The sequence below is a fragment of the Triturus cristatus genome, chromosome 3_1, assembly GCF_964204655.1.
Source record: "Triturus cristatus chromosome 3_1, aTriCri1.1, whole genome shotgun sequence".
NCBI lineage: Eukaryota > Metazoa > Chordata > Amphibia > Caudata > Salamandridae > Triturus > Triturus cristatus.
In genome coordinates, this window is record NC_140583.1 from 110,740,336 (window position 1) to 110,753,907 (window position 13,572).

Genomic DNA, 13,572 nt, shown 5'->3' on the forward strand with positions numbered 1-13,572 from the left:
GCTGAGGCCATACTTGTTTGGCACTCACTTCAAGATTCAGACCGACCATAAGCCCCTCTTGTGGCTAAATCAGATGAAGGGTGAAAACCCCAAACTGCTTAGGTGGTCCATTTCCCTACAGGGGATGGACTTTACAGTGGAGCACCGGCCAGGTACTGACCATGGGAATGCAGATGGTCTCTCCAGGTACTTCCACTTAGGACATGAAGACGAGACTGGTCAAGGCTAGTTTAATGTCCCAGCGTTTGGGGGGGGGGTTGTGTAGGAGAGTAGGGTCTGCTATCCTATGGTCACCCCAAATTTTTGCTTTTTGCTTCACTGGTTTTTGACATATTGAGGCTGTGGGCCTGCCAATCAGACCCCCAGCCTGCTGTTCTCTCTACTAAATTAAAACTATGAACCCTAGGTGCATAACCAATTGGAAGTGGATCACCCTGTCAGCCCCTGTACCAGTGTACACTAGGTACCCAGGGCATTGGTGTACCCAAGGCCTGCCAAGGGCTGAAGCATGTATTATGCCACCCCAGGCTTGGCCTAACAATTTGACACAACTGGCTGATCACTCAGCTGGGGTAAGTTGGTGTAATCACCTCTTACTTAGGTGTAGTATACCTATACCTAACCTTAAATGGGACACATGGTAACCTATAAGTCACTCCTATGGCAGGCCTTAACAATCCTGAAGGCAGAGTGCTTGGTTCCATGTGAGATGGTGCTCTGGCATGAGCTGAGCCTGTCTGCAGTGGTCGGAACAACTTCCTTCTACTGTTTCCAGATATCGTCATACCATATACTCTTAAGTGCATTATGAACCTCGCGGTTAAATGCTATCTTTGGTTTGGCTTTATCAAAACATGTCGAGTAAGGTGTCATACGAATTGGAATACTAACCCCTCGCCAATTCTGGCGACGGGGTTAGCATTCCACCCTTCTAGAGGGACACGACATGTACAGTACCTGAAACCCGGGTAAAATCAGACATAGCCTCAGCTCCACAAAATGGATGCTGCCACCACAGACACAAGTCTGCCCTCCTGCTGCTGGGAGTCCTTCCAGCTTGGGAGGTGTGGACAAAGGGTTTCCTGCCAGGGGAGGTGCGTGCACCACCCCAGACAGGATTTTGTGTATTGGTCAGGTAGGGCTTGAAAGAAACCAGACATGCCTGTGGCTCACAAGGAGCCTCGGTGCATATGCCAGTTCAAACCGGTCCTGGGGCACACCAGTCCCGGGCCTGGGGCGAGCTGGACAAAGGATTGGGGGTGTAACCACCCCCCTTCCTGGTCCCACCCATAGGGAGGGACCTAGCAGGTAGTCCGGCCCCTAGAATCCACTTAAAGGTAGGAGCTGTGTCCTAAGACTTCAGACATCCTGGAATCAACTTAACACTAAGAAGAAGACGGGAACTTCGACGCTCTGCTGCACAGAGGACTGAAGCCAATCTCCCCTGTGGTCAGGGAGTGACCACCTTGCTAACGCAAGCACCATCCAGCGAATCAACGTCTGCTTTGCCGCCGCCTCCCGCCGGAGCCCGAGCCCAGAGACCGACAAGACCTGGACCTCCAGACCTCTCACCGCCCGATCCACAGTCCCTGAAAAGAGGAGACCCGTGGAGGCACCGAGACACGTGGAGCCAGCCATCTTGGAACGACTACGACAAGCTGCAAGCGCAACAACCGAGGCTCCCTCCAAGTTGTGCTTTGGGATCTGAGAAGCCCAACACCCGAGCAGCATCTGCACCAAAGGTGAGCCCTCCAGCATCTCCACGATCTGCGTGGGGCCCTTCTGCATTTTGCCACTCGACGCGCCTAACCGGTTGCTGGCCCGCTGGCTAGTAGCCATCTTGGCGACGACCTCTACGAAATACACCGCTGGTCTGGTTGCTCCAGACTGGCCCTTGCTCCCCTCCAAAGGAGCAGTCCTTCTGACCTTGCTGGTCAGAACCATCAGCTTATTTCATCTCCTACAACAATTGCTTTTGCCAAGGCTTGTTTGCTTCGATCAAGTCCCCGACACCGCCGACAGCGAGAGCCTGCGTGGGACAGCTCGTGAACCGACTCCTGGACGTCGTCGACCTCCAGGGACCACGTGGCTGCAGAGTCACCTACACCTTTCTTCCTGTTTGCACCCGACATTGCCTGGTACCCACCTAGTGCCACGCTGGTCACTGGCTAGTGACTGTGAACACTGTCCCCTCTGCTTACAGGTCTTCAACATCACCGATCCACTCCTGGATCCACTGCATCTCTCCCGGACCGACCGCCTGCAGCATCTTTGTCTTCAGGCTCCACGGAACAGATAGAAGAAACCCGACGCACTTCGAGACCTATGCACCCGCTTCCTGTGGGTGAGGTAAAGCTGGCACACCTGTGCCCAAGTGTAGTATTACATCTCTAGTGCCTGTGTTCCAAATCTTGAGTTCCTAGTCCATCCGGAAGATCCTCTTTGCAGTAACTTTGTACTTTTTACGCACCCATTGAAACCTATGGGGGCACGCGTGTGACTATTTGCTCTGCACACGCCACCCGTGGACCTCCTGGTCACTAACTGAAGTTAGCTCCTTGTAGGCCCAGCGATTCTAGAGGCCCTAGGCCTTTTCCCTTTTCTGTTCGTGGTACTTATACCACTATTTTAGTATATGGTTTGAGCGGCCACCAGGGCCTATCCATATAAAGTGCAACTTCTGTGTATTCTACTGTAATCTTGTTTGACGATTTGTGCTCCTGTGCTCATAAAGAGACTAGGGGTTACTTTGAGAAATAAATACATATATATTTTGAATATATATCTGTGTGGTGTCCTTTCATTGGTATAAAAGGGGGTTGCATTTGGTAAAACAGCTGGCTTAACACGTTTCACGAGTTTAGCCTCAAAGACTGCTTAGCCTACGCTACCACTAGGGCAGCTAGTCCGAAAAGGTTGACTTACAACCACACCATAAGGGTTGCTTGGCATGGTACAAGGTGATCACTTTAACTAGTGAGCATCATATACCAGGCCAACTTCTCACAAGGGCTCTCAGCTCCTAGGGGGTCAGAAGCAGGTCTGACGTGGCAGGCTGGATTAGACCAGTCAGCCAGCACAGTAGTGGAATAGTAGGATTCAGGGACTACTAAGAAGGTACCCTGTGGGTGCAGGTATTAATAACTCCATCACTGGAATCAGTGTGGGTTTATTAATAAGAGATGTTTGTTACCAAACATCTTCGGTTTCAGTGAAGCCATCATGTAGCTGGAGTACTCGTAATAACCAGTGCCCAGTACATATACTCAAGATGGCTTCTCTGTTCAATTGCAATATCCAAGAATCGACTATGACATCACATGGGCATATCTGCTCATGCAGATATGTCCTCAAATGTAATATAATGCACCCTGCTGTAGGGCTGAAAGGCCTACTGTAGGGGTGGCTGACATATATTGTATGCAGTGTCTGCAGGAGTAGCACACAGAGGTGTGTCATGTCATGTCTTTACTTTTGACCACACCATGTCCTGCAGGCTGAAATGGCAGTTCGCAAGAGTATGGCGAGGGATCCCTTAGGATGACACAATACATGCTGCAGCCCTTGGGGACTTTCTGTAGTACCCATGCCCTAGGTATCAAGGGTACCATTTACTAGGGACTTGTAGGGGTGCTAAAGGCATTGCCAATTGGAGGAACAATGCAAGTTTTAGGTAAAGAGATCTGGTACTGGGGACCTGGATAGCAGAAACCCAGTGCTCTTTTGTCAAAATTACATCCATTACTAGGCAAAACGTGGGGATGAACATGTCAAAAAGGGGCACTTTCCTACAGGCATATGCACACTTCTTTTAAACAAATGCTGACTGGACCATGCTTATAGGAAACATGAATGGTGTCAAATGTATCACGTTCTTCAGCATTTTGAAATATTAGCATACCCCACAATGCAATGGTGTTAACCCAAGAGTAGAAAATCCAGGCTGCCCTTGTACGGCTCGCTGAAACTTTGAGGAATCACAGGGGTAGTTTTCTTTTTTTTTTTTAAACAGACCAGAAACTACAAATGCTCATGTTTACCCTTTTTCTGTCTGCGTTTTCAACAATGAAGGTGCTACTTCCTTTATAGAGGCCACTAGATTTAAATGATTCAGCAGTTGCTGGTTGACGCATTTTATGTCCCTCAGCATTAGTAACCTAATTTATAATGTTCTGCATTATCTACAAATATCAAACAAGCATTGCAAATGCAATAGGTCTCGCATTTGTTGGAGCTGGAGCTATTGGTATTGTAAATGGCAATGTTTTGTACTTTGAAAAAGGTCTTGTGTTTGTTGGAGCTATTCACATTGTAAATGGCAATGTTTTTTATTTATCCTTAGGGTTTTATATAGCACGAACTTAACAGCCTCAGTTGTGAATTTCGATTCATTAAAGTTTTGTGAGCCCTGAAATTTGCACAAGTAAAGTGCCAACAGTATAAATATGGGCACTGTTTAATAAATAAAGCCACTGCAATACAAGAGCAAAGGTGACCGAGTGACTGCTTCTGGGTTGACGGAGTTGCTTACACTCACTGGCCGTTAATGCTAGCTAGCCCGCTACTATGAGTTTATCAAACTTAATGCTATGTTTTCTTATGTTATGTTATGCAATGCTATGGTTTGTTATGCTATGCTTTGTTTTGTTATGCTATGCTATGTTTTGTTATGCTATGCTATGTTTTGTTATGCTATGCTATGTTTTGTTGTGTTTTGCTATGCTGGTTTGTTGTGTTTTGCAATGCTGTGCTTTGTTTTGTTATGCTATGTTTTGTTGTGTTTTGTTATGCTATGCTATGTTTTGTTTTGTTATGCTATGCTATGTTTTGTTATGCTATGTTTTGTTGTGTTTTGTTATGCTATACTATGTTTTGTTATGCTATGTTTTGTTTTGCTATGCTATGTTTTGTGTTTTGTCATGTTATGCTACGTTTTGTTATGCTATGCTATGTTTTGCTATGCTTTGTTTTGTTATGCTATACTATGTTTTGTTATGCTATGTTTTGTTGTGTTTTGTTATGCTATGCTATGTTTTGTTATGCTCTGCTATGTTTTGTTGTGTTTTGCTATGCTGTGTTTTGTTATGTTATGCTATGATGTTTTGTTGTGTTTTGTTATGCTATGCTTTGTTATGCTATGCTATGTTTTGTTGTGTTTTGTTATGCTATGTTATGTTTTGTTTTGTTATGCTATGCTATGTTTTGTTGTGTTTTGGTATGCTATGTTTTGTTATGCTATGTTTTGGTTTGCTATGCTATGCTTTGTTATGCTATGGTATGTTTTGTTGTGTTTTGTTATGCTATACTATGTTTTGTTATGCTATGTTTTGTGTTTTCTTATGCTATGCTATGTTTTATTTTGTTATGCTATGCTATGTTATGCTATTTTTTGTTATGCTATGCTATGTTTTGTTTTGCCTTGTCATGCTATGCTAGGTTTTGTTTTGATATTTTTTGTTGCTATGCTATTTTTTGTTGTGTTTTGTTATGCTATACTATGTTTTGTTATGTTATGCTATGTTTTGTTATGCTATGCTACGTTGTGTTTTGTTATGCTATGCTATGTTTTGTTTTGCTATGTTTTGTTGTGTTTTGTTATGCTATACTATGTTTTGTTATGCTATGTTTTGTTTTGTTATGCTATGCTATGTTTTGTCATGTTATGCTACGTTTTGTTATGCTATGCTTTGTTTTGTTATGCTATGCTATGTTTTGTTATGTTATGCTATGTTTTGTTGTGTTTTGTTATGCTATGTTTTGTTATGCTCTGCTATGTTTTGTTGTGTTTTGCTATGCTGTGTTTTGTTATGTTATGCTATGATGTTTTGTTGTGTGGTGTTATGCTATGCTTTGTTATGCTATGCTATGTTTTGTTGTGTTTTGTTATGCTATGCTATGTTTTGTTATGCTATGTTATGTTTTGTTATGCTATGCTATGTTTTCTTATGCTATGCTGTTTTGTTGTGTTTTGGTATGCTATGTTTTGTTATGCTATGTTTTGTTTTGCTATGCTATGCTTTGTTATGCTATGGTATGTTTTGTTGTGTTTTGTTATGCTATGTTGTGTGTTTTCTTATGCTATGCTATGTTTTGTTATTTTTTGTTGCTATGCTATTGTTTGTTGTGTTTTGTTATGCTATGCTATGTTTTGTGTTTTGTCATGTTATGCTATGTTTTGTTATGCTATGCTATGTTTTGCTATGCTATGCTTTGTTTTGTTATGCTATGCTATGCTGTTTTGTTATGCTATGCTATGTTTTGCTATGCTGTGTTTTGTTATGTTATGCTATGATGTTTTGTTTTGTTTTGTTATGCTATGCTACGTTTTGTTGTGTTTTGTTATGCTATGCTATGTTTTATTATGCTATGCTGTTTTGTTGTGTTTTGCAATGCTGTCCTTTGTTTTGTTATGCTATGTTTTGTTGTGTTTTGTTATGCTATGCTATGTTTTGTTTTGTTATGCTATGTTTTGTTGTGTTTTGGTATGCTATGTTTTGTTATGCTATGTTTTGTTTTGCTATGCTATGCTTTGTTATGCTATGGTATGTTTTGTTGTGTTTTGTTATGCTATACTATGTTTTGTTATGCTATGTTTTATTTTGTTATGCTATGCTATGCTATGTTTTGTTATGCTATGCTATGTTTTATTTTGTTATGCTATGCTATGTTTTGTTATGCTATGCTATGTTTTGTTTTGTTATGCTATGCTATGTTTTGTTTTGATATTTTGTGTTGCTATGCTATTTTTTGTTGTGTTTTGTTATGCTATACTATGTTTTGTTATGCTATGCTTTGTTGTGTTTTGTTATGCTATACTATATTTTGTTATGTTATGCTATGTTTTGTTATGCTATGCTACGTTGTGTTTTGTTATGCTATGCTATGTTTTGTTTTGCTATGTTTTGTTGTGTTTTGTTATGCTATACTATGTGTTGTTATGCTATGTTTTGTTTTGTTATGCTATGCTATGTTTTGTCATGTTATGCTACGTTTTGTTATGATTTTCTATGCTTTGTTTTGTTATGCTATGCTATGTTTTGTTATGCTATGCTATGTTTTGTTGTGTTTTGTTATGCTATGTTTTGTTATGCTCTGCTATGTTTTGTTGTGTTTTGCTATGCTGTGTTTTGTTATGTTATGCTATGATGTTTTGTTTTGTTGTGTGTTATGCTATGCTTTGTTATGCTATGCTATGTTTTGTTGTGTTTTGTTATGCTATGCTATGTTTTGTTATGCTATGTTGTGTTTTGTTATGCTATGCTATGTTTTCTTATGCTATGCTGTTTTGTTGTGTTTTGGTATGCTATGTTTTGTTATGCTATGTTTTGTTTTGCTATGCTATGCTTTGTTATGCTATGGTGTGTTTTGTTATGCTATGTTGTGTGTTTTCTTATGCCATGCTATGTTTTGTTTTGATATTTTTTGTTGCTATGCTATTGTTTGTTGTGTTTTGTTATGCTATGCTATGTTTTGTCATGTTATGCTACGTTTTGTTATGCTATGCTATATTTTGCTATGCTATGCTTTGTTTTGTTATGCTATGCTATGCTGTTTTGTTATGCTATGCTATGTTTTGCTATGCTGTGTTTTGTTATGTTATGCTATGATGTTTTGTTTTGTTGTGCTTTGTTATGCTATGCTAGGTTTTGTTGTGTTTTGTTATGCTATGCTATGTTTTGTTATGCTATGTTGTGTTTTGTTATGCTATGCTATGTTTTCTTATGCTATGCTGTTTTGTTGTGTTTTGCAATGCTGTGCTTTGTTTTGTTATGCTATGTTTTGTTGTGTTTTGTTATGCTATGCTATGTTTTGTTTTGTTATGCTATGCTATGTTTTGTTGTGTTTTGGTATGCTATGTTTTGTTATGCTATGTTTTGTTTTGCTATGCTATGCTTTGTTATGCTATGGTATGTTTTTTTGTGTTTTGTTATGCTATACTATGTTTTGTTATGCTATGTTTTGTGTTTTCTTATGCTATGCTATATTTTGTTATGCTATGCTATGCTATGTTTTGTTATGCTATGCTATGTTTTATTTTGTTATGCTATGCTATGCTATGTTTTGTTATGCTATGCTATGTTTTGTTTTGTTATGCTATGCTATGTTTTGTTTTGATATTTTTTGTTGCTATGCTATTTTTTGTTGTGTTTTGTTATGCTATACTATGTTTTGTTATGCTATGCTTTGTTGTGTTTTGCTATGCTATGCTTTGTTTTGTTATGCTATGCTATGTTTTGTTGTGTTTTGTTATGCTATGCTTTGTTTTGTTATGCTATACTATGTTATATTATGCTATACTATGTTATGTTTTGTTATGCTATGTTATGATTGTTATGTTATGTTATGTTAGGCTAGGCTATGTTTTATTATGTCAAAGGCAAAGCTGGCTGACGGCAAGTTGTGTATCCTCTTGAGTGCATACGTGAATGAGAACGAGTCAGGAGAGAAAACAGAGGAAATAAGATGCAGTTTTCAGAGAATGAGATTTGAGAGGAACAGGGAGGCATTCGGCGTGAGGGAACGGATCAGAACGCTGTGCAAAAGTGCCATGTGTAAGGATTAGACTATGCTATGTAATATGTAACTTCGGGCACTAGAGTGTTGCTGCAACTGAAAGAGAAAGGAGTGACGGGAGAGGAACAGAGCAGCAAGCGACGAACATAGGGGGTGACAGATCATAGGGGAAAGGTAAAAGAATAGAGACTAGAAGGGACTAGGCAATCGTCAGGAAACTGTACAGAAGACACTACACAGGAGAGTATGAAAGCGTAGACAGTAGGACAGCGGGGAAGGAAGAACAGCAGGAAAGGGAGGAGAGAAGGACCAAAGGACATACAAGAGGGAGAACGAGCAGGAAAGGGAGGAGGGAATGGCTAGAGGACATAGGGGGGGGGGGGGGGGGGAAATGCAGTTGTGTAATCACGGAAGTATTCCACACATTAATGTCGGTATGTTTAACGCATATCAAAGAACTCGGCTGGTAGAGGGCCTGGTGCTGACAGACCTGTTACCCGCTTTTACATAACACAAATTTAGAACATTTCCTGCAAGTGAAGTAAACTAAAGTAATTAAAAACATTGCGTTTGCGATCAAACATCAAAGCAGCGAAAGTGAAAGTAACGGAGCAGAGCATCAAAGGGCTGGGTGAGAAGGGAGGGGGGAATGCAAGGGTCAAAGAGGCTAAAGTGAAAGTAATCGAGTAGAGCATCAAACGGCTGGGTGAGAAGGGAGGGGGGAATGCAATGAGCAGAGGAGCAGCTGTGCACGTGATGATCGTGCACTCAAGGTTTAGGCCAGCCAAAAGAGTGTGGGTAGCACTTTGAAAATCCCACATATAAAATGTCTCTTCGAGCCTTTGGCTCGCGAGACCTAAAAAGAGGTTTCTGATGCAAATGGATCAAAGGTTATAATGAATTTTGCATATTAAATGTAATGCACTTTGAGACTTTACATAAAAAGTATTTTTACTGTTAATTAGCATGTGTAGGATGCACAATAAGTTGTGTCATCTTTAGCCTATCCAGGATAAAACTATCAAAAGGTTTCCACTGCTCCCCTGAGTCTGCTTTAGCTCTATGAAGATGTCAGGCAACACCTGGTCTGAGCAGTTTTTATTAAAGTTCATTAAACTCTCAGAGGATGGCTACAGGGCATAACAAACGGATCAATGGTGCAGCTCTTCCAAGCGTCAATTGTTAACATTCAAAAAATGTACTCTATTTAAATCAGGCTCAAAACCACTTGCAAAATTAAAACTACTTTAAACAGCATCTGCTCCTTACATGAAAAAGGTGAGATGTCATTATTTATGCGTGATGACGTATGCACAGGCGTGTGTGACTGCGCATCCATGCACCTCCAAAAAAACACAAGTGCTTCCCTCTCTCTTTTCAAAAAAATGTATCAACCCACAATGGATCTGTATTAAAAAGAAAAAGAAATGCTAAAGTACTTTTTCTTTTTGAAGCACAGTGGTTTTAAAGAATATTATATATAAAAAAAGAAGTTTAAGTAAAAGGATTACAAGGTTGGGGGATCACAGAGTAGTGAGTGGACAGGAAAGTAAAAGAGTGGGTGGCAAGCAACATGTGAGGGAGAACAACATAAGAGGAGAGCAACATGGAGCACGGGCAAGAAAAGCAAGCACAAGGGCGCGCGAGAGAGAAACCGAGTATTTGGTGGGAGAAGCACACAGATAAGAGCACGGAATGTGGAGGAAGGGAAGCATACGAGTGAGACAACTAGATAACTCATGGAGTGCTTAAGCAAAAAGAAAGAAGACGTTCCCTAAAAATGAGCAATGGAAGTACACAACTAAAGAGGCTATGCCACAGGGGAGGGACAGGCATGAGATGAGCAAGGTACGCTATCAAATAAGAAAGTGTCAATAAAAACAACCAATGGTAAGCAATGGATGGGCTTTAAACCCCCTGCAAATTCTTAGTAAGCTGACAAAAGATCTTTTTCAACCAGAAAGCTGAGCTGTTGGGTAGGCTCAACTTAAAAAACTGTTTTTTAAATGTATATTCCAATCTTATGTGAAAATCTAGCATATTTTCATAAATAACCCATTAACTCAAGTAACCAATTGAATTGAAATTACTGTAGTTATAAAAAACAACCATTAACAGATGATGGGATGTTGTAAAACAAAAGATCCAAAAGTGATATAGAAATATATTTCATTAATTTATAGCTATTTTTCATAGGTCTCATCCTAAAAACACATGTTCAATCTATCAGTGTAATAATATATTGATGAAGCTGTGTTTTTATTTCAACTGGAGGATGAATCAAGAGACTCTAAAGCATGTACAAGTTTAAGCCAGAAGCCAGTCCTCTAAATATTTACACATACCAACTGGATTTTCAATATGAATCTATTCAACCACAGTATCTCAAACTCCTGTTTGAAACCTTAAACAGTTTATTTGAAAAATATTTACAATCTTCTTTTCCATAAGACTTGTGGGCCTTTCCTGCTCTTTTCCCTTCCACCTACATCTCCTCTACTACATACAGATTGTTAGAAGAGTTGAGTGGTAATGAGAAGAATATGGGAAGCACTGCTCACGTTCCCTCGAGCCCGTGTTCTCCAGATAGTCAGGTTTTGGCTATTTTAATCAATAAGATGGATGTTTATATCCATTGTGGTCCACATATGTCATGCTCAAACAAGCAAAATCAAACCCCAAAAGCACACTAAAGACCCATCAGAGGCTGCATGAAGAGAGCTTCGTGGATAATATCGACCCTTAGGACATGCTCCACGTGAGACTATGAGCAGTTTAAGAGAAGGGGCAAGGGCACAGTTTGCGATGCATCTGATAAAAAGGTTGTCAGCAAATCCAGCACAACACCCCAGCTAAAAGGGACGCACAGACTATTAATCAGGGGATGGTAGTTGACGGTGTCAAAAACTACTGACAGGTCAAATAGAATAAGTACTCTGACACCACCACTACCACCACCACCATCCACCTCTCCTTTGAATTATTTCAAAAGGAGAAGATTTCCATGTTTAGTTCATGTCTAAAACCAGATTGATGGGGGGCGAGAAGGCAGGTTTAGTTTTGAACTCCCTGTAACTCACATCATAGCCTTTTCCATCAACTAAGTTCTTAGTCTTAAGAAGGTGGGATGATAATTATGGTTTCTTGAGCAATCGGGCCTTCAAAAGTGCTAAACATTTTACATGACTTTGAGGTTCAGCAACTTGATTCATACACTTGACTCAAAAGCAGTGCACTTGACTAAACAAATAAGCCATAATGCATCCTTTAAAAACATACGCAATGCCTCATGAGTTTGCTCTCTAACCTGCCTGGCAGCAGTCTACGACAAACCACATTAGCGTAGTGGTGCGTTAATCTTCTGAATGCTTTAAAGTCACTTACTAAAGCATGTGTGCGTTGATCGAAAAGGACTTCCTCGGATCCCGCAAAGCTTTGCTCTGTGGTCCCCGGCAAGGCACAAATCCATTCACCCATATGGCAACAAATTTCTCCTTTCACGTGCACCAAATGACATTTAAGAAAGAAACTCCATTCCACACATCCAGGAAGGAGACCAGGTCTTCTAACTGACATGCAAAAGTGCACATTTCCCTTCCAAAACGTTTTCTGCTCCAATGCAGGTAAGGCGCACTCTAAAGGTTGGCCTCCTTCTACCTCAAAATCTCCCTCAGAGCTTTCCTACTATGCCGGCTTGCATGTTCTACCATCCTGAAAGAGAAGTGAAGACACTGAAGGAGTGGGTAATGTGTCCAAAGCACTCGGGTCACTGTAAAACAGTAACGACAGTCGTGGTGTGCCACATGTGGGAAGGTGTAGCTGATGGGCTTTAAGAGAAGCCTACCAGGCGTGGACTGCAGCGAGAGGGTTATTGGTAGCAGTGAGGCCTTAATGTGCGAGTGCAACAGGCATCCATTAGGAGAAAGCTCACAAGCGGAGGCTGGTGGACAGTAGTGTCCACTTATCTACTGGCCAAGGGTCTTGGGTACTGCAGTGGACCGACTGACATCTCTTGAGAGCTGACAAGCCTAAACCACCAAAAGATATAGTTAAGAAAACACATGGCCACAACAGATTGCAGAGCTACAGAAACTGCCTAAGTGAGATAAAGCAGGGGTCATAGAGAAAGGCAGGAAATGGAGACACTAACCAACTATGGTGAGTATAGGTCTTTACTCACAGTAAAGGTTGAAAGAGAACCTGCAACTGTGAATTACAGAGTTAGCACACCAATTTTATTCTATGTGTTGATAGACGTTACATGCTGTATCTGACATGCACGCTAACACTCCAGCCTCTCGCTGTTTTCACTCTAAGCAGTTTTTGCTCTTGGCACTTGTCATACAAGTGTAATCACCCCCAAATATATCCCTGGACATGAGAAATCTGGCTCACCATATCAAGTGAACAAGTTCAATCTTTGAGGCCTGACAAGGGGAGGGAGGGCACCATGGCAGCATTTACTTTAGCTAGCACTATCCTCAATTCAAGGGAGAGGTTAGAAAGAGTTACTAATGGATATGGATATGGATACTTGTTTCTGGATGTGGGCATGGATGGGATATCTAGAAAATCAAGGTGGTATGCTAGAGGACATGATGTTATGGATTTCTGGATAAAAAATGAAGATAGCAGGCAGAGACACAGGGAAGTAATGAGAAAATATATTCAAGAAACTCTGAGTTTGGATGCATATATCTTTCAGGCCTCATACGCCTGTTAGGCATATGTATAGTCTTTAAGATAATCAGGATTGAACCATGCTTTTCTTGAAGCCCCTGCAAGATGCCATCTTGCTAGAAAATCATACGTCAGCTCTATAAGCAGGGTTCGTTCCTAGATTGTAAACAAGCTTGAGTATCCAGGTTACATAAGATTGTGTTGCTGAATAATGAACATTACTGAGGGCTATTTAGAAATTGCATAGCCCTTAGGCACTACCAGGGCCTTCATGACTACAAATAAGGAAAAGGCTACTAACCCAGTAAGCATCTGTTTGTGGCATGTAGTGCTGTAGAGTTACATGCTGTGGATACGCTTGCCACCTAGTGTTGGGCC

General features: G+C 40.9%; 1 protein-coding gene across 2 annotated transcripts in view; it reads right to left on the reverse strand.

Moving 5' to 3' along the window:
- TFIP11 (tuftelin interacting protein 11) overlaps nt 1-13,572 on the reverse strand; it is a 134,617-nt gene that overhangs the window by 64,045 nt on the left and 57,000 nt on the right. The gene's annotated exons all lie outside the window — the stretch shown is intronic.